Genomic DNA, 24,568 nt, shown 5'->3' on the forward strand with positions numbered 1-24,568 from the left:
TCAGTGTATTGTACATTGCTTGTTGCTATGTCGTCCGCTGCCGCTGGGGTACTGTATTGCTTGCACTTGTGCTTCAAAGTATTGTGGCCGGCCGGACGGTTGTGGGCCCGTATTTGTTCTTTACTTCTTGCACAATAAAGGTTTCAAAAAAAAAAAAAAAGTATAAGTGAAGAGTCTCAAAAAATCCAAAGTAAATGTTCAGGCGAATTTAGTCATGAGGATCGCTTTTACTTCCTTCTTGAAAAACGCAGTGGAGTAGTTAAGTCTGGTTTCTGGAGGGAGTGCATTCCAGATCCTGGGTGCCATTCCTGAAAAGGTGGGTTAAGTTTTTTCCTTCCGGAATCTTTGAGGTTTCAGAAGAAGATTTTTGTGCTTCTAGTGGCTCTTGAGCCACCTGAGATTGTCAGCTTCTGAGTGAGGTAGCTAGGCGAGTTGTGTTGTACAGCCCTGTGTGTAATGCAGGCAATTTTTAGATGGATTCTAGCTCATAATCCAGCCAGTTCAGTGATTTTAAGTCAGGTGAAATGTGCGAGCGTTTTTTTGATCCAGTGATAAGTCTCGATGCAGCGTTCAAAGAGGCTCTTAGGGGTGCAGTTGTTGATAGGGGGAGTCCGCAGAGGGCGACGCTTCCATAGTCTATCCGAGGAATGACTAGGGCTTGTACTGTAGTTTGGAAGTCCTTAGCTGGCAGGAAGGGTTTAAGTTTCCTCAAAGTATTAATTTGGAAATTAGCTCCCTTAGTTGCCTTGCTGATATGATGTTGGCGTCAAGGGTTATGCCTAAGGATTTCGCAGAGTCCACGATGGTAGGTTGGACATTGAGTGGAGTTAGGTGTTTAAGCCAGGTTTGAGTGGTAGAGATTTTAGCGGGGGGTGAAATGAGAAGGAACTCAGTTTTCAAAGCATTAAGCTTGAGGTGATTCTCAGCCAGCCATGTCTGGGTGTTCCTAAGCGTTGAGTTGAGAAGTTTGTTGTCTTCGGGGGATTGTATTTTGAGGTAGAGTTGGATGTCGTCAGCATACATGTGAAAGTGTACATTAGATGCTTGCAGCAAAGTGGTGAGTGGCTCCATGACTAGGTTGAACAATGTTGGGGTAAGGAAGATCCTTGTGGGACGCCTAATGTTACAGGAACAGGTGAGGACATCGAGTTGTTGCTCTTGAATTTCTGCGACCGGGTATGCAGAAAGGAGGTAAACCACTTAAGTACAGTCCCTGATAGACCCATTCTGATATATTTAACATCTCGAGTAAGTTCTCGTGTTTGACGGTGTCAAAGGCTGATGAGAGATCAAGTAGGATGAGGAGGCAGGTATCGTTCTGATCTAAGATTTGGAGGGCGTCATCAATTATGTGTGTCATGGCTATTTCCGTACTGTGTCCTGCTCGGAAGCCTGATTGATGAGGGTTGAGGAGGTCAAACTGGTCAATGTGTTTTGTCAATTGGAGTTGTACACATTTTTCCAGCAGTTTGGCCAAGGTGGGAACATTGGAAATAGGACGGTAATTGTTTAGGTCAGTAGGGTCTGCTGTGGGTTTCTTGAGTATAGGTGAAACTTGTCCCACTTTGAGGGAGTCGGGGATGAGTCCTTGTTGAAGTGAACTGTTAATAATTTTGGTCCATAGTGGGAGGAGCAGTGGGATGAAGTCCTTTACAGCGTTAGCAGGAAGGGGGTCAGTGAGGTGATTAGAAGGTTTCAAAGTACTGAGCAGTTTGCCAATAGTTTCTTCTGAGTAGGTGTCAAAGGACGACCATGTGGCATTGTTTTTTGGTTCAGTGGGTGTTATGCTGTGGGGGCTAGAGTAAAGGCTTAGGTCATTGAGGAGATCGTTCCTGATGTTGTCTGTCTTTAGATTAAAGAAAGCAGAGAATTTTTCACCAGACGGTATAGAGCTCGTTGTGCTATGTGATTGTTGGGGTTGTTCCTTGGGTTGTGTTTTGATTAGCTCAAACAGTTTTCTTGGCCGGTTTTTTGCTTGGTCGAGCTGGTGGCTAAAGAAATCTGATTTTGAGCGTTTGATTTTCCTTAAGTAGACGTTTCCCCTTTTCTTAAGAGCTTTAAGGTGCAAAACCGAGGGGGTTGATCTCCAGTTGCGCTCTGCTAGTCACATAGCTCATCTATCTTCGTTGAGCCTACCATCGTACCAAGGTTTAGAGTTCTTAGCGGAGACTCTCTTAAGTTGCAAGGGGCGACCTCATTGATTATTGAGGACATAGAGTTAAGGTAATGGTCGGTGAGAGCTTAAACGTCTGAGGCACCAGTAGGGGGAAGGAGAAGATTGCAGCTGGGGGAAGGTAATGAGTTGGGGTTGAGTTTCTTCAGGTCTCTTTTCCAGACCTTAGGTTTGGTGGATTGAACCGGGTTGAGTTTAACATTTTTATTGATGAAGAATGTGATAATGTGGTGGTCAGACCAGTCACAGGGTTGGATTGACCCAAGTTGGGTAGAATCCTCTTTGGAGATGATTAGGTCGAGGATAGAGCCTTTGTCGTGAGTGGGGCTGTTGCAGATTTGGGTGAGGTCAAGAGCGTTGAGGAAGTTTTTGGGACTATTTACTAACGCGTCATTATGGTCATTCCAATGGAGGTTGAAATCACCAAGGAATATTTGAGTCTTTTGACGACCAGAGTTAGTTGTGATCGTGTCCATGAGTGGTTGGGTGAAGGTGAGGTTGTCCCCAGGTGGATGATAAAAAATGTGTAGAGATCATACAGGTTTGCCCTCGCTGATGACATCGAGGCAGATGTATTCACAGGAGGTAAGTGTAGGGGAAGTGGCTCTAGTAACTGAGAGGTTGCTCCTGTAAATGCATGCAATTCCACCGCCTGTCTTGCCAGTCCTGTCCAGTCTAATGATGTGATAATTAGGGGGAACTAGAATGTCAATGATTGGCGTTGAAGATTCTGTTAACCAGGTTTAGTGAGAATGATCAGGTCAAGGTCCAGTGCTTTGATGAGGTCAGCTATGTCGGAGGAGTGTCTAGGGGCCGATCTGCAGTTGAGTAGTGTGCACTTGAGCCGTGGGGTGATAATGGAGGAAGAGGGTTCTAGAGTGAGGGAGACTTTTTTAAGGTTATTGGGGACGGAGCTTCTATTGTTGTGTGTGGGGGGCCTAAGGGGGTTGGAGTGAATAGTGGGGATGGAAAGGTGTGTGGTGGCTATGTGGTTCAGGAGAATGGGGTCATAGGAGCGAAGGAGGGAGCGTATGTCGTATTCCGAGAGTGGATTGATGGTACGTCGAGTGCGGGTGGAAGAATTACGAGCGGGGATTGAGGTCCAGTGTGGGGAGTTTTGTGTGAGAGAGTGAGTAGGATGGGTGAGGGACTTGTTAGGAGAGGAAGTAGTGGTGGGTAAGGGGTGTCTGGGTTGCATAGAGAGTAACTCTTTAAAGGTGTGAAGATCCTCTTTGATTTGGAGGAGGGTGGACATAATCTTGTCCAGCGTGGAATTAGGAATGGTGTTGTAGTTGGGGATGGGAGCTGAGGGTGAATAAGTGTCAAGGGTACTGGAGTGGGGGGAGGGGTGTGGTGGGATTAGTGAGGGGGTTTGTGGGATAAGTGAGGGGGTTGGTGGTAGGAGGGGGAGGGAAGTTGGGGGAGGAGTGTGGGCTAGGGGTGACGGGGGTGCAAATGTGGTAGTGGGGTCTGAGAATGGGAGGGGAGAAGGTCCTGGGAGGGGAAATGATCCTGTTGTGGGGTGGGGGACTGGAGTTGAGGGAGGTGGGGTGTTCTGAGTGTCCAGCTGGCAGTGGGAGTGCGGTGGTATGGGTGAGGGAGGGGGGAGTGAGGGTGGGGTCGATGCAGGGAGAGGAGTGATCTACACCTGGAAGCGGGGTGTGTGAGGTTACCATAACAGGTGGGAGGAGGGGTGTGTCATTATGATGCTGTGCTAGGTTAGAAGGAGGGACGGTGGGGGAGTTGAGAATACTGGGGAGAGGGAGGAGGGGTGTGTCATTATGATGCTATGCTAGGTTAGAGGGAGGGAAGGCGGGGGAGGTAAAGGGGCTAGTGGTAGGAGGCGCTGTGGAGTCGTGGGTGCTAGGATTGGAGGTCAGATGGGTAGGAGTCGGAGGATTGGAGACATATTCTTTAAAAGTGGGGAACACGTTGTCAAACAGGTTAAGGTTCCGGTCCGTAGATTGAATCAAGATAATACCGTTGTTGTAGATAGTGATGGTTGCTCTCGCTGGGAAGAGTTGGGATGGTGCCATGGAAAGTGTTAGGCCATGAGCGGATTTCCTAGTGGCGGAGATAGTGAGTAAGGTGAGGAAGGTTTTCCTCCATTGCGCTCTACGGATAGTGTAGAAAATAATATCGGTGCTCTTGACTCCATTGTTTAGTGAGAAGTAAGTGTCCACAACGGGGGTTTCAGGGTGGGACTTCAAGAAGTTGTGTTTAAAACGTTTGGCGTTTTTTTTAGGGAGTTCGGGGGGGGGGGTAATTGATTTTATATGTGTGCATGCCCATGGGTTCCATGTTGAGAGTTGAGGTGTAGGTAAGTAGAGGAGGTTGTGTAGGTAAGTGTTGATTCAGGGCTGTTGTAATTGCAAGTAGGGTGTGGGTGGTTAAACCTAAATAGTGGGCATGTAGGAATAGTGAAGGTGACTAGTCTAATATGGCCGACTCCTTAGGCATGGTTAAGTAATGAGGAGTGACTAGCCTAAGATGGCCGACAAATTAGGGAAGATAGAGAATTGTAATGTAGTCCTCTGTTTGTTTTCATGACTTGAGACCAGGGGAGTAGACCAGTTTCGCTTTCTATCCAGTGCTTATCGAGTTAGTCCAGTTTCTAGTTTGCTTAATGGGGAAGTCAAGACCTATATCTATTTTGGTGATCCCAGTGCCAGGCAGTGTTGTTAGTCAGCCTTTGTGAGGGTCAGCATGTAATGGAGGCGATTTATTACTGCAGTTTATGACCCCGGCCATTTTGAGCCATTGTACTCAGAGGGATAGATGGACGAAAACAAAAAAATAAAGCAGAAACAATACCTTGTCGAAGCAGAAATCCTCCTATGTATCAATGACGCTGGGGTACAATCCAAATTGGAGGCAGCTAAAAAGCAGAACGCATTGACATCATTGTGTGCGTCATCGGAAATATTTGAGGATCCGAGGCAGCTCCTAATGGTCCCGGTACAGCCAGGGGACTTCGGCAGCTCCTGATGGTCCCGGAACAGCAGAACGTATTGGCAGCGTTGTGTGCATCATCGGAAATAATTTGAGGATCCTAGGCAGCTCCTAATGGTCCCGGAACAGCCAGGGGACTTCGGCAGCTCCTGATGGTCCCGGAACAGCAAGGGGACTTCGCGAAAGTGGGGAGAGCTGCCCGTCTCAGGGGACGTAAGTTCGCTCGTGGAGACTGGGTCCAGTCGGTCTCCAATCCGGACGCCCCTACTGAGTACCGTCGCACGGGATCAGGATCGGCAATGCGGGCACCGAGCAGCCGTGGGGCCAGGATGAAACCTGCTCGTGAAGACTCAGTCGGCCTCTGTCCCTCCCCTCCGGACGCCTCTCCTGAGTGCCGTCGTCAGGGATCAGGAACGGCCATGCGGGTACCAGGCAGCCGGGGGGCCAGGATGATACCACGGGTTGCTGCCAAGGTGGTGCGGGGTCTGCAGTGTTGAGGAGCGCTCCGTGATCAACCGAGGAATAATAGATAGGTGTAGATGGCTGCGTGATGCACTGAGACACCCAGGGCGTCCGATCGGGTGCTCAAATCGTCTCGATAGGGGATGGCAGCGAGAGCCCTTAGGACCGTTCCTGGAGACTCTGTCCAATCTGCCTTTGCCCCTCAACTCAGGACGCTTCTCCTGGGTATCGTCGCAACTTCTTGGCAGGATGACAGCATCCACCCTGTGGGAATAGTGGGTGGACGCCATGCACCCCCATGTACCTCAGGCTTGTGCCGTGGTAGTGGCCTCACCTCCCTGCACTGCAGGAGCACAGAGATACCAGGAACCGAGAATGAGGCCGCCGGTCTGTTCAGATAGCTGTTGAAAGGCTCTTTTGCTGGGTTGACCTTTCTCATTTCGTTCATAAAAACGAACCTTCTAAAAGCCCTGGAATCTTTGTTCTGAATCTCGGTTTCAGGTGTCAGTACCGTTTTGTAAACACTGAATTGCCTCAGGTGTGTCTAATTCTGCGGTGTTCACAAAACGCACAAACACTGGTATAACCTGACCATGTAAGGCGGGACTAGTGAGCTGTTTGCATTCACCGGGCGGTGTCAATATCTGCGAGGAGTCGCGATATAATTGTTACAGCTTCATTTCCCCATCAGTCCTGGGACCGTATTATGAATGTTTGAGGCTGTTCTTATGCGATTGTACTGCTAAAGCTCCTTCATTTAACACGGAATTAGTGTAGGACAGGGCCGGACTGGGAACAAAAACCGGCCCTGGCAAGTGCTTGGCCGGCCTCCCCTTCCCCCCGCGCCCCCCCCCAGCGGGGGGGGGAAGTGTTGGGGGTGTGACCGCGCTCTTTGCTAGGGCCGGATTTCGACCAATTTTGTTACAGGGCCGTTTTGCACCCATGCGGCCCACCGGGGGATTGCCCGGTGCCCGCAATGGCCAGTCCGGGCCTGGTGCAGGAGCTTCAGAAAGCGTGGGTGTAGCTTCAGGGAGGGGAGTGGGGGTATATGGGGGTTCTTGGGGTGTTTCACCCCCCCCCAATAAATGTATTTTCTGGTAAAAATTGGGGTGCAGGTGCTTTCAGTTGGGTATGGTGCGGTGTCTGTCGGATTTCGGCAGAAATGTTTACTTAAACACAGACAAAAAAGCACACTCACTCTCCCTCTGCTCTGAATGCCTTCACAAATGTAAGTTATTTTTACAAAATACTGTGTTTTCTATCTCTATTACTCCTGCCAATCCACATTAGTCTCCATTTCTACTGCCCCTTAGGCAGACCCCCCAGGATATAGCGGCATGGATAGGCAAATTTAGCGGCACAAAAATGAAAATTTAGCGGCACAAAAATGGAAATTTAGCGGCATTTAGCTGCATTTTATTTTGTGGTTTTTGCAACACCAAACACAGATATCTTACTGTTTGAGTTATTTGACAACATGGAGCTATGTACATTTTGTTTATTTACAATTCAGCCCATTTGTTTTAATTAAAAGGCATGTTAATCTTGGGCAAGTACGGTAAGTTCTTCGGAGCACTCCAAATCAAGACCAGTATTCTGCTGCTGGTTGTAGTGTAAAAACAATAATGCCCGGATTGATTGCTCTGAAAGGGACCGTCGTCTGGAAGAGAGAATAATTTTGTATATACTGTTGCTCCTTTCAGCATCTGCAGAGCTTGTGACGCAGTCCTTATACACAGCTGCAAGTTGGGAAAGAGCTGGAAGGCGGTCAGCCAGCCCACGCCAAAAGAGGTCGGTGTCAATAAGTCCAGAAACAGACACCTGCACTGCTTCTGGCCCTACATTGTCAAAGTAGAGGCGAAGCTCCTGATCGGGAACTTCGCTGAAACCAGGGATTGCTGAATAGGCACTCTTCTCATTAGGCAGGATGCTGAGTCGCGCAGGGTTGAAGAGGCGCACTTGTTTCAAGAATTGTATGCCTGGCTGGGCCTCCCCCATGTATTTGGCCACCTTTTCTAATGAATGTTCAAAAGCTTCATTAAGCTGGGCTGTAATTTTTTTTTTCTGTGCCAGGCTTAGTTTTGCCCCTGCAGTGGTCTGTACAAACGGCTCTAGTGACTCCACAGTGAGGACTGAATTGTTGGTTAAGTTCATGTGGAGGTCCTCCAAATAATCGTATACCTTCATGGTAACTGGAGTCTGACTCTGGAATAGCTCCATCAGGTTTAAAATGCTTTGGCATTTTTCTGCCACAATGTCCAATTGGACTTTAATGCACTCCCTTTGGTCGGTGTTAAAAATCTTCTGTAGATTTTCAAGGGAATCTGGGGGAGACTTGCTGAGTTGCATCTCTGACTCCACAAACCCAGCATAGGCCTGAAAGTGCTTGCAGTGGTACTGGACTGCGGCGAACCAAGAATTCCAGCGGGTACTGCAAGGGTCAGGTGCCACCCGTGCCTTCATCCCATGGTTCTCTGCAAGATGGTGCAGGTACCTTCTCTTTCTGCTGCCAGCCATATAAAAGATGCGGGAGAAGTACAGCAGGAAAGCATTCAGCTCCACAAAAGGCTTCCTAAATGACTCCCCAACAAGATTCATGATGTGTGCCAAGCAGGTGATGTGGATGGAGTTTGGGTACAGATTCCTCAACACTGTGTTGAATGCCTTGAGCATGTATGCCGCATTGTCAGTGTTGAAGGAAACAACGTTCTGGAAGTCTATGCTGTACTCTGTGAGCACCTTTACAACAGCTTGCGCTACAGTCCCATGGTTGCACTGGGATAGGAAGACTGTGTCCACCAGGTAGGTTTGGATCTGACGGTCACCCCGCGGAGAGACTACTCCAACTAGCACATTCAAAACACACCGACCTTCGACATCTGGTGTTTCGTCAAAGATAACGCTAATCTTCTGATCTTTCAATAGCTCTTTCAGCTCGTTCTTGGCACTTGTATATCTCTCTGGGAGATACCGTTCTTGCAGCTGATGACTCCCAGGTATCGCTCCACCATTCCGTACTCGCTCGTGCAGGAACTTGCGCAACACAGGGTGGTCGGTTTTGCTGAGCGGAATGTTCAACGCGGTGCAGACATTAACCCACTCAGTTATCATTTCGTGGTTTGCGGCACCGGCAGCTGTACTCTTGGTGAATAGCGAGTTCACTGTCATCTGGCGTGCACGTTTCGGCGAAGATTGAAGGTCAGGATCATCTGAACAGCGCTTCAAATGTTTTTGGGACCGCACATGCATATCCACAGTGTGTTTCCGGATGTGGTCCACCGCCACATTGCACACACTGCAAAACAGCACCCCACCATCAGAGTGCATCACATTGCTGTAGTCTCTGGCCCGGTCTGCTGCGGTTATCTGGGTGGGCAGATGTGATCTGTGCTTTACACCCTTTGCAGCCTGCATAAACTTCTCCATTCTGCTTTTCTTGTGGTGGCTTGTTGCTCCCTTGTAAAACAGAAGATCTCCCGGTTGTGGCGCAGTCAGTTAACTCACCTACAAAGATAGTTGGTATTACTAAAGACACCTCAAAGGGGGGAAAGGCAATTGTTGAAAGGAAAGTTCAGAAAGCGCCGGTGCTCAACGATAAGAAATGCATGCAACCCTGAGGCACAAGTAAAGTGACAAACGTGTTGGGCCATAACTGCAATGGTAAATGCCAGTCCCCGAACGGTGTTGAGCAAACAGACAGTGTGAAAAGCGCAGGGGGAAAAAGCCATAGCAATTGTTGAAGCTCAAATTAAGTGCCCGAAAATAGAAAATGTAACATGCCAACGGTTACATGGGTGGTGCAAATTCGACCAAAACGTGTCCAGTCAGCCACGTGCAAAGAAAGAAAGAATTGCCCCACAATAAACAACAGCCAATCAATGGCAAAGGGCCAGGATTCAGGACCAAAAAATCAGTGACAGTAAAAAATCATGCCAAAGGGTCAAGATTCAGCAAAAAAATGCAGTACAGTCCAGAGAACACAACAATTCCCCAGAACCAAAAACAAACAATTATGAAATTCCCCAGAGGTGGCCACAACCCCAAACTTACCAGTGCGCTGCGGCAGCTGACCCAAGTCTGGCTCTTGCAACAGCGGATTCTTCCCAGTGATGCTCTGCAAAAGAAACCAAGTAAAGAGTTAGGAAACTCACCTGGTGCCCACAACCCCAAACTTACCATTACTCAGCGGCACCTGGCCCAATGGCAAGTAAAAATCAATGGCAAAGGGCCAGGATTCAGGACAAAAAAATCAGTGACAGTAAAAAATCATGCCAAAGGGTCAAGATTCAGCAAAAAAATGCAGTACAGTCCAGAGAACACAACAATTCCCCAGAACCAAAAACAAACAATTATGAAATTCCCCAGAGGTGGCCACAACCCCAAACTTACCAGTGCGCTGCGGCAGCTGACCCAAGTCTGGCTCTTGCAACAGCGGATTCTTCCCAGTGATGCTCTGCAAAAGAAACCAAGTAAAGAGTTAGGAAACTCACCTGGTGCCCACAACCCCAAACTTACCATTACTCAGCGGCACCTGGCCCAATGGCAAGTAAAAATCAATGGCAAAGGGCCAGGATTCAGGACAAAAAAATCAGTGACAGTAAAAAATCATGCCAAAGGGTCAAGATTCAGCAAAAAAATGCAGTACAGTCCAGAGAACACAACAATTCCCCAGAACCAAAAACAAACAATTATGAAATTCCCCAGAGGTGGCCACAACCCCAAACTTACCAGTGCGCTGCGGCAGCTGACCCAAGTCTGGCTCTTGCAACAGCGGATTCTTCCCAGTGATGCTCTGCGAAAGAAACCAAGTAAAGAGTTAGGAAACTCACCTGGTGCCCACAACCCCAAACTTACCATTACTCAGCGGCACCTGGCCCAATGGCAAGTAAAAATCAATGGCAAAGGGCCAGGATTCAGGACAAAAAAATCAGTGACAGTAAAAAATCATGCCAAAGGGTCAAGATTCAGCAAAAAAATGCAGTACAGTCCAGAGAACACAACAATTCCCCAGAACCAAAAACAAACAATTATGAAATTCCCCAGAGGTGGCCACAACCCCAAACTTACCAGTGCGCTGCGGCAGCTGACCCAAGTCTGGCTCTTGCAACAGCGGATTCTTCCCAGTGATGCTCTGCAAAAGAAACCAAGTAAAGAGTTAGGAAACTCACCTGGTGCCCACAACCCCAAACTTACCATTACTCAGCGGCACCTGGCCCAATGGCAAGTAAAAATCAATGGCAAAGGGCCAGGATTCAGGACAAAAAAATCAGTGACAGTAAAAAATCATGCCAAAGGGTCAAGATTCAGCAAAAAAATGCAGTACAGTCCAGAGAACACAACAATTCCCCAGAACCAAAAACAAACAATTATGAAATTCCCCAGAGGTGGCCACAACCCCAAACTTACCAGTGCGCTGCGGCAGCTGACCCAATTCTGGCTCTTGCAAAAGCAGATTCTTCCCAGTGATGCTCTGCAAAAGAACACAAGTAAAGACTTAGGATACTCACCAGGTGCCCAGGACACCAAACTTACCAGTGCGCTGCGGCAGCTGGGCCAAATGGCTCTTGAAACTGAAGTTTCCTCACACACACAGAGCAGATACAGCACAGACAGCAGCAGTGCAAGCTTCCCTCACACACAGAGCAGATACAGCACAGACAGCAGCAGTGCAAGCTTCCCTCACACACAGAGCAGATACAGCACAGACAGCAGCAGTGCAAGCTTCCCTCACACACAGAGCAGATACAGCACAGACAGCAGCAGTGCAAGCTTCCCTCACACACAGAGCAGATACAGCACAGACAGCAGCAGTGCAAGCTTCCCTTGCATAACCGGTACAGCACAGGCAGCAGCAGGGTGCGCGCGCACACACACACACACACACTCCCCCACCCCAACACCATCCCCTGCAAAGAGAACAGTTACAACAAATAATGGAATGACATACATCACATTTTGTGATCGGGCCATGATGGTGTTCTTCTGGCAGTGTGCACAGAAGAGCTCAGCCAATAAAGATAAACTTTAAAAAATCCGCAAACATTTTCCCAGGTGCATACAAAATTTCCCACACGTAAAATTAGAGAAATATTCTTGGTATCTTTCCTAGCATGGCAGGGATTGCAAATGCTCAGAGCTTTCCCTGGCAAGAAAATCCCTTTGCAACCCTGATACCCACTGTGACTCATAGCGCGGACTTTACCCGAAGGTGTCAGAGCGCTTCACAAAAGGAACATAAATGGAACACAAATTGTGAGCAACCAAAAATACATGAGGTAGTAAAGGTAATAATGACAATTGTGAGCAAACTGAATACATGAGGTAGTAAAAATGTTGAGCAACCAAAAACACATGCGGTAGTAAAGTAAAAGGTAATAGTAACAATTGTGAGCACACAGAATACATGACGTAGTGAGAATGTTGAGCAACCAAAAACACATGAGGTAGTAAAGTAAAAGGTAATAGTAACAATTGTGAGCACACAGAATACATGAGGTAGTGAGAATTGTGAGCAGCCAAAAATACATGAGGTAGTAAAAAGTGCACAGGAAGAAAAAAGTGACAAATGTGCAGTTACAAGAACACAGTATCATTTGAGGCGTAATACTGCAAAAGGTGCTAGACACTCAGGCACACGAACAAGCGTTATGTACTTAATTACTGAGCACCCAAGTCTGCCCCGTCTCTGAAATCAATTTTCCAGACGTGTGCTGTCTGCATTTTTCAGTAACCAAAAATAGGATTCCTACCCAAGAGCTCAGCCTGTAAGTAAAGCACTAGAAGGGGTTAATCAGAAGGAAACCATAAATGTTGTGTTCCCCACCCCTCCGAGTTGCTAATCGTTTCCATAAGAATCAAACCTCACAGACAGGGAGTGAGTGTTCTCGCGCTGGAAATATGGCTTTAGTATTGATTTAAATATATTTCACATTAGCTCTGCAGCAGAACAGAAATGCAAACATTAACGTTACATCAGTAACTTTCAATTATTCTGTTTATAATGGGGCACTGTTGAATAAAGAGACAGCCTTTAATGCTTTAAAAGCCTGCGAAACGTTTGCCATGAGAAGCCTGACAAAAGATTAGTTCTGAGCGGCGTTTTTAATTTCATTTTAGGTGACGAGCTTTTAGCATGCATCACATTTACTTGGACGTGTGAGTAATTGCGCGAGCGGAGGCTATTACTGAAGGCCACATCTCCGCTGCCCCCCTCCCACCAGGGCAGCGCTCTCCCCTATGTGTGCGGCGAGGCCCCACCAGCGTAGGACGGACTTACCTGTCTTCTGTTTGCCGGCCGGCTTTCCTCCTGCTCCGAGCCCCGGTCTCTGGAAGAGTCTTCGTGTCGTCGCTGCAGCTTCGTGCTCTCTCCTCCCCCTCTTGGTGTGGTGCTGGTCTTCTTCTCCCTTCGCTCGGCCGCCGTCTTCTCTCGCCGCAAATGACTGAATGGGTGCCTCGCGCCTTCTTTTAAGGCGGAAACGGGGGCGGCGGGCGGAAACGGCAAATTTCGCGGGCTTTAGGGCAAATATCGCGGCATTTGCGGAGATCGCGCGATTTTGCGATTTTTTTGCAAATCGCGAAATCGCGATAAGCTGGAGGGTCTGCTTAGGCCCCTCTCGTGCACCGTGCTTGTTCTTTACGCCGGAGTGATTTCTGGAAAATTTGAAGCTCGCCCCCCTCCTGCCCCCCCCGCCTGCCCCCCCCCATTCTTACTGCTCAAGCTAAGCAAACCCAACAACTGTCCCAGCTTTCATCTTACAACAAGTATTTGCAATGCAATAGGTCTCGCATTAGGAAAGTTTGAGCTATTGGTATTGTATATAACAATTTTTTTATTTATGTGTTGGTTTTGAAAATAGCAAAAATAATAGCTTTGTCATTTACAATGCCAATAGTTATAACTTTCGCAAATGTGACACCTATAGCATTTGTAATGCAATATGTGTTGTATTTACGTGACTTAGATGTATTGATATTACAAATAACAATGGCGTTTAATTATTTTTAATAATTAATACTTAAAATAAAAGTTATTGTAATTTATAATGGCAATAGCTTAAACTTTTGTAAATAACTTTTGTGAAGATTATGTTCAGTGTATTTAATTGTGAGGAAATTTCAAGAACAGAAGTGAAATATGAACATCTTTTTGTGACATTTGTAATAAAGCTTGAAACATTGAGAGAAAATATTTGAACCAGTTGTTGTTGAATGGTTGCACAGATTGATGCAGTGGTGGCGTTGAGTGATGTTGTGGGCGACGAGTGATGCTGTGGCATTCAGTGATGCTGTGGTGCCCCTGAGTGATGCTGTGTGGTGCTGAGTGATTCTGTGGTGATGCAATAGATAGAGGGAGGGCGATAGATCGATAAAGCGAGTCCGATAGATAGAGGGAGGGAGATAGATAGATAGAGGGTGATAGATAGATGGAGGGCGATAGATAGATAGATAGATAGATAGATAGATAGATAGATAGATAGATAGATAGATAGATAGATAGATAGATAGAGGGCGATAGATAGATAGATAGATAGATAGATAGATAGATAGATAGATAGATAGATAGATAGATAGATAGATAGATAGATAAAGTGAGGGCAATAGATAGATAGATAGAGGGCGATAGATAGAGTGAGGGCGATAGATAGAGTGAGGGCGATAGATAGATAGATAGATAGATAGATAGATAGATAGATAGATAAATAGATAGATAGATAGATAGATAGATAGATAGATAGATAGATAGATAGATAGATAGATAGAGGGTGATAGATAGAGTGAGGGTGATAGATAGATAGAGAGATAGAGTGAGGGCGATAAATAGAGTGAGGGCGATAGATAGTGAGGGCGATAGATAGAGTGAGGGCGATAGATAGAGAGAGAGAGTGAGGGCGATAGATAGATAGATAGATAGATAGATAGATAGATAGATAGATAGATAGATAGATAGATAGATAGATGGATAGAGTGAGGGCGATGGATAGATAGTGAGGGAGATAGATAAATAGAGTGAGGGCGATAGATAGATAGAGAGATAGAGTGAGGGCGATAGATAGATAGAGTGTGTAGTCTGGTTTCTCTGAGCTCTGTGCTGCCTCGGGGTCCCGCACTGCTGCGCCCCTAGTGTGCTGTAAACACTTAAAGGTCGATTAGGATGGCGGACAGAAACGGGTACTGTCCGCCATGGTCGCGGAAAATTTACTCCCGCCCGCACCGCTGATAATCCACGGTTGCGATTAGGATATTCATGTCAAGAAACTCCGACCGCGGCGGACAGATGACATCAAACACCGTCCGCGGTGGACGGAACACATCTAACACCGTCCGCGGCGGACAGAACCAAGTGAACACCCACCGCCGCGGACGGACATGACCGCGGGAACAGCCACATCTACCGCCATACCTGCGAAGGCTCCGTGCCCGCGATTAGGATAAAGCCGCCTGTACCCCGGTAGGCACCGCCATCCACGTCCGCGGCGGAAAGAATGCAACGAGAAACAGTGCATCAATGTGGAAGCCCAACACGAACAACATCCCTACCGTCAAACCAATGTCAAAAAGTGTGACGGAAGTAAATAGCAAACACACGAAAAAGGACAACCCCCCACCTGAAACACCAACACCAATCACAAGCCACAATGACACCCCCCCAAGTACCCAATAATGCACACTAGTCAACACACCCACCTACCACCTGACTGGCAACAACCATTGAAACACGACTATAAAATGACACCCACCCACTACCACAATCCTTTGCATCACAGCATAGCTGCTAGCAAGAGGCCCAATACGACAGACGGCATACACCAATTGAAGACACACAACCACCACCCTACCACACCCACAACACAAACACCCACCACACCATTCCTACACAACACACAACACACACCTGCACCCCCCAACTCACTCAACCCACACCCTGAGCACCACACACCATGGCACCCAAAAAAAAACTAAATTCACGGGGAACCGAGTTGAAGGTAATGGTAGATGAAATTATCCGTGTTGAGCCCCACATTTTCGGGGCCCAAGTCCAGCAGACCACTGTGGAGCAAAAAAATCACATGTGGGACAGGATCGTCAGTCGGGTGAATGTGTCAGGGACCGTACCAAGGACCAAGCACGAAATACAGAGGCGGTGGCATGACCTGAAAACCAGGGTGAAAGGCATCCGTGTCAAAAACCTTGTGAGAGCAAATCACACTGGCGGCGGCACACCCCCGGAGCCCATACCCTACACAGATTGGGTGGAAAAGGTGCTGGGCATACTGCACCCAGAGGGCCTGGACGGACTTGAGGAAGGAGAAGAGACTGGTAAGTACTAACTAATCACCACGATCAGAACGACATGGTCAGCCTCACACAACTGAGAAGACACATCTCCCAGGCCCCAACCCATGCACGTGGGCCACATACTCACCAAAATGTAAATGGCTACCAACAGGCCCCCATGTCTACAGGGATGGTGGTGGGGGGTGGGGGGGGTGTGAGAGGTGGGTGGGGTGTGTCAGAGACCAGCACTACAACTCCCAACAGGCCCCCATGTCTACAGGGATGGTGGTGGGGTGTGGGGGGTGTGTCAGAGACCAGCACTACAACTCCCAACAGGCCCCCATGTCTACAGGGATGGTGGTGGGGTGTGGGGGGGGTATCAGAGACCAGCACTACAACTCCTAACTGGCCCCAATGTCTACAGGGATGGTGGTGGGGGGTGTGGGGGGTGTCAGAGACCAGCACTACAACTCCCAACAGGCCCCCATGTCTACAGGGATGGTGGTGGGGTGTGGGGGGGGTGTCAGAGACCAGCACTACAACTCCCAACAGGCCCCCATGTCTACAGGGATGTGGTGGGGGGTGGGGGTGTGTGAGAGGTGGGTGGGGTGTGTCAGAGACCAGCATTACAACTCCCAACAGGCCCCCATGTCTACAGGGATGGTGGTGGGGTGTGGGGGGGGTGTCAGAGACCAGCACTACAACTCCGAACAGGCCCCCATGTCTACAGGGATGGTGGTGGGGGGTGGGGGTGTGTGAGAGGTGGGTGGGGTGTGTCAGAGACCAGCACTACAACTCCCAACAGGCCCCCATGTCTACAGGGATGGTGGTGGGGTGTGGGGGGGGGGTGTCAGAGACCAGCACTACAACTCCCAACAGGCCCCCATGTCTACAGGGATGGTGGTGGGGTGTGGGGGGGTGTCAGAGACCAGCACTACAACTCCCAACAGGCCCCCATGTCTACAGGGATGGTGGTGGGTGCGACAGGACACTGAAATGTGATCTAATTGATATGAACATGTAATGTCCACAGTACTGATCAGCACAATCTTGTCCCTCAGGTGATCGTAATATGACTGGTGGAATCAGCAACCGGCCGCAAGACTCACCTCACACCCATACCGGACTCTCTGGGGAAGATTCCACAGCCAGCTCCGGTGCGGAGGATGGTGCGGGCCCAAGCAGACTGCCAGGGCCATCTGGCTCACAGGAAATCCCAGCCCGACAACCATCGCCTGTGTAACTCCTGCAACACCGGCCACAGTGAGCTGCATACTCACCACCACCACCACCACCACCACCACCACCAGGACCACCACTCCTGCCTGTGCCACCCTGCCTAACCCACCGCACGACGCAGGCCCATCGGCCTCCCACCCAAGCAGGGAGAGTGGGTCAGACAGGAGAGAGGCGAGGCCACATCAGCCAATCAGGAGAACCACACTCCGTCGCGCTGAGGAAGGCCACCCACCCCATCCTGTGGCAGAGTCACTTGAAGCCCTAGCCAGGTGCCAGGCTTCCTACGACCGTAGCCAGGAACAGGCAGATCGTGCCCACCAGGACTCGGTGGACAACGCTAACATGTAGACAACAATGTGGAGGGAATGGATAGCCCGCAACAACCCCCTCCAACCAAGTGTCCAGCCGCCACGGCCAGCAACACCACCGCCACCGCCAACTGTGCCCCTGGCGACGGATGTGGCCCCTCAGCAACCTGCCCCCCAGCTGACTCTGTTCCACCTCAAAGACGGAGGGGCCGTCCGAGGCTGGAAATGGGTGAGAGCAGGGAGGGTGCTCCATCCACACGCTCCAAGAGGGGCCGACAATGACTCTGACACTGCCTGAGCCAGCCATTCACCCTGCCAACTATCCTGTCCCACATAGCCAATCATTGGCACAGGTCTGCTGGACTAGCCTGACATCACCCAATGTGGTGTCAGCACGGACATTTCATCTGCCATTACCTTCAACTCCCACTCCCCCACCCCAAAATTACTTGTGAATATTCACCAGCACCAATGCACAACCTGTAAATAAAAGCCACTTATACACTCAATGATGTGTTGCCTCCATGTTTAATCACATGATTGCCTCAGAAACAGACGTAACCAGGTGCAGGGATCCAAGTCGTACATAATCATGCCGCTGCGGGAGTGACCTAGGGAAATTCAGAGACAGCAAACACACGTCAGGAAACAGATTCACACCCATCACAACACACTGCACAGCAACATTCCACAAACCACACTCATCACAAAATCATTGGATGAGAGGACACACATCATGGCGACTTGCATGTCCAAATATATGAACACACACATATGCAACCATCACATAGCAGAACACCCAGCTGATGCACACCACATCCACACAACACCAGCAAACATACATGAGGCATTGTCAACCGGCACAAGAGGTAGTTACTCACATTCAAGAGAAGTAGCGATCAATGAGCTGGCGCCTCTGGTCCACACCTTCCTCCTCACCACTATCCTCATCAGTCGACATGGGTGGGTTGGGAGGCCGAGGAACTTGTTGGTCTTCAGGGTCCAAGAGCAGTTCAATGTCATTGCGCACGGCCAGGTTGTGGAGCATGCAGCAGGCAATCACGATCCTGCATACTTTGCCTGGTGAGTAAGGCAGGGCCCCTCAGGTCTTATCCAGGCACCGAAACCTAGACTTTAGCAGTCCAAACGTACGTTCCACCACTCTACGTGTCCTTCCATGTGCATTATTGTAGCGCATTTCACCCGCTGTAGTAGGATTACGGATGGGACTCAGGAGCCAGGGCCGGTTTGGGTACGCCGAGTCGCCTATGTAGGGGGATGACAGACAGAAATATCACAACCAGATTTGGTGGGTACCCCATGCCACACAGAAAGCACAACAGTCCCCACAGCATACTCACCAACAAGCCACGCTTGACCGGGAAGCAGATTTGCCATCAGTTGGGGGACAATGCTGCTCCGCATGATGTGGGCGTCATGTGCGGAGCCTGGAAATCTTGCACACAAATGGGAGATGATGTTGTCGGCCAGGCACACCACCTGCACGTTCAGCGAATGGAAGTGCTTCCGATTCCTATAAACCTGCTCACGTGCCCGTGGTGGAATGAGAGCGATATGTGTGCCATCAATGGAACCCACTACGTGTGGTATCTGGCCCAGTGCATAGAAGTCTGCTTTCACTGCTGGCAACTCTTTTGGCCGTGGGAAATGGATGTAGTCATGCTTGTACAGCATCATAGCTTTTAGAACATCCCGAAGTACCATGCTGAACATGGACTGTGACATCCCCCCGGCATGTCCAACTGTGTACTGAAAGGTGCCAGTAGCAAAAAAGTGTAGTGCCGCCATCACCTTTGCTGTGGGTGTAATGGAACCAGGATACGTCCTTCGTGGCTGCAGATGAGGAGACAATTGGGCAACAAGCTCCATCAATCGACGTCGATCTAGCCGGAATTTCCTGATCACCTCCTCGTCAACCATATCCTCCAGCACAGTGGATGGCCGATGCGCATTTGGAGCCCTCCTGTGTGGGAGAGAGATGTAACTTGAGTCAACTTACAAACGACGCATAGGTGTGCAATACCATCACATGTAGGCCAACATTAGCAAGAAGACAAATGTTTTTGTCAATGGTCATATGTGTGACATCTCTGATAGTAACTACAATACGGAGTGCCCCATTAACAATGTGCGGCCACTTGCAACAGGAAATGTGTCAACACGTACAACGCAACTTGGTCACATGTCAACATTACTGACAAGACGTGTGTCATGACCCTAATGTGTAGAAGCCACATTACAGACACACATGCAAGTGCATGCACACTAACGATAATGATACACACACACCATGTCATCATGCACCAATGCTAACACCAATAATGGTGAGCATACGGACATTACATGCATGGTGACACAACAGGCAACACACATACACTGAATGCATGTTTACCCCCACCATTGTAGTGACCTCACATGACCCACACACTGACAACAGATTCTGAATGTGGCGATACAGCCGTGATGTACTGTGTAGATGTGAAGAAGTTAAAACGTCTGTAGTGTCACACCCGACGTCAACACGTCGACATGCACATCTGTTGCACATTGTGTGCACACCGATGGGCATAGTATGGACACACATGGAATAGTGCATGACACATGACGTTTCCCTATCACGCTCACAACCCTCATGACGCAACTGCAGACAATACCCCACGGTGCAGCGTCTGAAAATATAGTATCATTGGCGCCGCCATGGCGGTGCACTGCTTCCGCTATTCTCGAATGGGCATACGCGGCCCGCGTTCCCTCTCCCCATTGGCTGCATGTGCACGGACCGTCACGGTCACACATCGGCAACCGCACGTGCAAGCTTCCGGGACGGATGCTTCTTTTGCAACATTGTTCTATCACTGGCGCCACCATGGCGGTGCACGTATTCGGCGGGGGAGGTGCAAGCCTACACACCCTTTCGATGTAGTCAATGGACATGGCAGTTCATGACCCCCCTTACAGTCACATTGCATCGTCCACCGTACACCGGCCGGACCAGCCCGGCCTAGGACCGCCGTGCCGGCCATGTCAGCCACCGCCGTGCCAGGGCCGGCCATGTCAGCCACCGCCGTGCCAGGGCCGGCCATGTCAGCCACCGCCGTGCCAGGGCCGGCCTAGGACCTCCTTGCCGGCCATGTCAGCCACCACCGTGCCAGGGCCGGCCATGTCAGCCACCGCCGTGCCAGGGCGGGCCATGTCAGCCACCGACGGGTGTTCACTCGCCTGGCACGGCGGTGGCTGACATGGCCGGCCCTGGCACGGCGGTGGATGACATGGCCGGCCCTGGCACGGCGGTGGCTGACATGGCCGGCACTGCGGTCCTAGGCCGGCCATGGCACGGCGGTGGCTGACATGGCTGGCACAGCGGTCCTAGGCCGGCCCTGGCACGGCGGTCCTAGGCCGGCCCTGGCACGGCGGTGGCTGACATGGCCGGCACGGTGGTCCTAGGCCGGCCCTGGCACGGCGGTGGCTGACATGGCCGGCCCTGGCACGGCGGTGGCTGACATGGCCGCCACGGCGGTCCTAGGCCGGCCCTGGCACGGCGGTGGCTGACATGGCCGGCACGCCAGTCCTAGGCCGGCCTTGGCACGGCGGTGGCTGACATGGCCGGCACGCCGGTCCTAGGCCGGCCCTGGCACGGCGGTGGCTGACATGTCCGGCACGCCGGTCCTAGGCCGGCCTGGTCCGGCCGTTGTACGGTGGATGATGCAATGTGACTGTAAGGGGGGTCATGAACTGCCATGTCCATTGACTACATCGAAAGGGTGTGTAGGCCTGCACCTCCCCCGCCGAATACGTGCACCGCCATGGTGGCGCCAGTGATAGAACAATGTTGCAAAAGAAGCATCCGTCCCGGAAGCTTGAACGTGCGGTTGCCGATGTGTGACCGTGACGGTCTGTGCACATGCAGCCAATGGGAAGAGGGAACGCTGACCGCGTATGGCCAATCGAATGTAGCGGAAGCAGTGCACCGCAACACCAGGCCCAGTCATTGGCCCTTTTACGAACACGCATCCAGGGCTGACCAATTGCTGGCGACGTATGCCACTGACATGTGCTCAAGGCCCTATATATGTGTGATGTCAAAAAGCACACATCCTACCCTGGGAACCAGTGCTGCCTGTTCACCTCGACCTGCTGCTGCTGAGTTGACCACCGACTGCTGCCTGTGACCATCACCTCGACCTGCTGCTGCTGAGCTGACCACCGACTGCTGCCTGTGACCATCACCTCGACCTGCTGCTGCTGAGCTGACCACCGACTGCTGCCTGTGACCATCACCTCGACCTGCTGCTGCTGAGCTGACCACCGACTGCTGCCTGTGACCATCACCTCGACATGCTGCTGCTGAGCTGACCTACGGCTGCTGCTGTTGTGCCACAGTCCAGGACCTTGCCATGGAGGGAGTGCGAGAGAGCCGGTCGCGTCCCTTCACCGCAGCGGAGCTGGATGTCCTTGTGGACGGTGTGCTCAGCCACTACCAACGGCTCTACAGGTGGTAAGTACAGTGGTGTGCATGTTGTTGGTCATGAGGTGTTCAGTGGCTCCTGCCTTCTGCAGGCCTGCCGGTGTGCTGTGGGACCTTTACATGTGTAGTGCTGAGCATGGCTGCATGTTGAATCGTGTTCCTGCGATGTTTGTGCATGTCATACTGTCCACTTACGTTACCCTCTTGTCTCCCATCATGGCAGGTAAATCTGCACGCTCGCAAGGCCGTGTGGAGGACGATAGCACGTGATGTACGGGCAGTGGAGGGGTTCAATAGACGACACACACACTGCCACAAGCGCTGGGACGACATCTCCAGGCTTAGCAAGAATGTGGCGGAGATGACACTGGGGATGATTCCAAGATCTACACGTCTGGCACGCCGCACCATGACCCCTCTTATGCACCGTATCATTGCTGTGACGCATCCTGACCTGTCCGCCCAGCTGAGTGGGGAACAACTGCAAAGTAGCGGTAAGCAGATTGTATGTGTATGTTACTTGGGCCTGCAATGCATGTATTGCTGCTCGGACACAGTAGTGGCTTCCGTGGTGCGTATGTTTAGCTGAAATACCATGCTGGTGCCATTAGCGGAGTAGGCGTTGGCATCCATGTCCGCCAGGTGGACAGCCCACTTGCTTGAGGGTTCAAGGACATGCCGTTGAGGTCTGTGGTCACATGGCATGACATGTGTGCAGATAGTAGGGGTGGAACGTGTGCAGGATATGTGCCACATGTAGAATGTATGTATTTGAGTCCTAGATCTGTTGTCCTTTAGTACGTGTGTGTGGCACTCACTCACACCGCGTTTCTCTCTATTTCAGCTTTGGCAGAGGGCACTGACCCGCAGACGACGGAGATGAGTGGTGGCAATGCTTCCGAATTAGAGGTCGCACACACGCAGACTGACACTGAAGAGGGCAGCCCCGCAGAGGGGGACAGGACCGTCCCTGAGGACTCGCATATGGAAACACCATCGCCCTCATCCTCAGAAAGTGTTGGTGAGTCGGCACTGTTGGCACAGACAGGGAGTGGGCAATCAACACCATCAGTCGGGACACAGGCCACAGGGCCCACACTGCCACCCACTGCAACATGTACTGCTCGTGCTCGCCAGAGGAGGGGTAGCAGAGTTGCCAGAGGCTGTTGATCTGCTGCAACAGCTGTGTGTAGGGCAGACCAACATGATCAATGCATTTCAAGACCACGATAGGAAGTTGGGGCAGGTGGTGGCATTCATGGAGGGGATGCATGGCGATGTTGCTGGTCTCCACAGAACAGTTCAGTCATTGGCAAACACTGTGTCCTCAGCCATAGTACAGTCGCATAGACAGGGTGCTACTTCTGTACCACCATCCACACCACTTGATGTTACAGGGGAGAGTGAGTCTTCAGACCAGGCCTCTTATTCTGGTTATTACACTAGGAGCAGCCACAGGGAGCAAGGCAGGGCACGGAGAGCACAGACACCATCCCCTAAGCCTGTGATCTCTTTATCCGAAGACGGCGTGTCCAACACTGAAGTTGACAGACAGGATCATGGAGGGGTGTGTATGGAAATGGATTCACATGCTACACAGCCATCCCCCACCAATGTGACTCCCAAGCTAAGGCCACCACCCAAGAGCAGGGACACTCCCAAGGACAAGGACAGTAACAAGGAAAGGCCACCTCCCATGAGCAGGGACACTCCCAAGGACAAGGACAGTAACAAGGAAAGGCCACCTCCCAAGAGCAGGGACACTCCCAAGGACAAGGACAGTAACAAGGAAAGGCCACCTCCCATGAGCAGGGACACTCCCAAGGACAAGGACAGTAACAAGGAAAGGCCACCTCCCAAGAGCAGGGACACTCCCAAGGACAAGGACAGTAACAAGGAAAGGCCACCTCCCATGAGCAGGGACACTCCCAAGGACAAGGACAGTAACAAGGAAAGGCCACCTCCCAAGAGCAGGGACACACCCAAGGACAAGGTCAGTACCAAGGTGAGGGCACCTCCCAAGAGCAGGGTAGCTTCAAAGGAGAGGGACAGTACAATGGACATGTCTGCACCCAGGGTCAGGGCACAGGAAAGGGATCTGGGCCATTCCAGGGACAGGACACCTCCGACGTCCAAGGCACATCCCATGGCCAAGGGTTCTCCCATGGACACGAGCACCATCAAGGACAGGCATATTTCACCCCTGGCTGCACTGAGGATGATGTTTAAGGAACGTACAACACATGTATCAGCGGTCAAGTCACCCCATATCTCTACTCCCATCCACGGCCCGCTAAAGCAGAGGAAGGAGTACACTGTTGTTGCATCCCCCATTACACATGATGCAGAGGGCAGAAGGCAGGCCCACAGCAAACGGCAGGCAGGGTCCAGCACGTCCCCAGAGAGCAGACCACCACGAGCTCATGATACACCTTTGATGTCTGGTGATGCCACTCCACTTACCAGTCCAGGCATGTCCGGGGTACCCCAACGTTTCACAAAGAAACGGAGACACACACCAGTGAGACCTGAACAGCCCAATGTCGCTCCAGTACAGCTGTCCCCAGCTCCCAGAGCCACCCTGCCTCCTGGGCCATACAGCCCTGTGGCTCGCCATTTCAGTGGTCCTAGTGGCTCAGCTGCTGTTCACTCACATGTGTCAGGTGCAGGCAT

This window comes from Lissotriton helveticus, chromosome 7 (genome assembly GCF_964261635.1).
Source record: "Lissotriton helveticus chromosome 7, aLisHel1.1, whole genome shotgun sequence".
Classification (NCBI taxonomy): domain Eukaryota; kingdom Metazoa; phylum Chordata; class Amphibia; order Caudata; family Salamandridae; genus Lissotriton; species Lissotriton helveticus.